The following is a 1001-nucleotide window of genomic DNA, read 5'->3' as shown; positions in this document are numbered from 1 at the left end:
GGTCGCTGAAACTGTTCGAATTGTACAAAGTGCGGCGCGGTGAATCTTGTGTTTGTGACATTGCAGACAGAAAGGAGCAGGCGTCAATGCCAATGGATGAAGAGTGTGGATACATGTATGGAGAAACTCGCCAAAATCTAAGTGTATATAATTATGTATGTATATGTATGTACGTATATGCATGTATATATTTGCATTACACTAGGTTATATGCTTTCAATGTAATTCTCCCGCTATCTCTGTTGGTTGTTAAAGTGCTTTTACTCAGCACTGGCATATATTAGATGGTGACTGGTTTAATTTCTTGCTCATCGGGACCTACTCATGCAATTAACTCAATTTACTGGTCTTCGTAATACACTGTGTCTCTTGTTTTCCTTTTTTCCTTGAAAAGAATACCCGGCTTCCGTGCGTGCGTTTATTACTTGCGTTGCTATTCTTGTCCAAGCTAATCGAACTGGGGAAGGTATTGTGCGAGAGGTTGTAGTGTGTATTTCCGTAGTAGTTACGGGTGGGACCAGTTGTTGGAGTATTTAGTGTAATTTGTGTGGGTGATACTGTCACCCATGGATGGATGAAGTAGACTGGGTGTTGATGGAGTGGAGTGTTACACAGCAATCTGCGTCACAGTCTGCGTGACTGTCCGTAGGGAAAAATAAACCTTGCCTCTAGACAAGCGTTTTTTCCCTCTCAAGTGATAAGAGTGCCTAGTTGATGCAGTAGGCACTGATTTATCAACTGAGCGCTTTGGATGATGGGATCACTTGCGATGGGGAAGTTACCCGCGACATGACGTCTTTTTACGCCTTTGCCTATTTTAAGGCAGGCTTCCCCTATTCTTCTTATTCGTCTCACAGTTTGCCTGGCATTGTGGATCCTGTGCCATTTCTTTATCTTCGTTAGGCGGTTGGAAGATAGCCAACAATGACCTCTTACAATGGCCGGTAGTGAAAACAATGGGCCTAGGAGGAACGTACACTTTCAAGAAGCATATTCCAAAC

This window comes from Echinococcus granulosus (assembly GCF_000524195.1).
Source record: "Echinococcus granulosus chromosome Unknown EG_S00446, whole genome shotgun sequence".
Taxonomy (NCBI): domain Eukaryota; kingdom Metazoa; phylum Platyhelminthes; class Cestoda; order Cyclophyllidea; family Taeniidae; genus Echinococcus; species Echinococcus granulosus.
The sequence above is the reverse complement of the archived record's forward strand: the minus strand, read 5'-3'. Positions refer to the sequence as shown.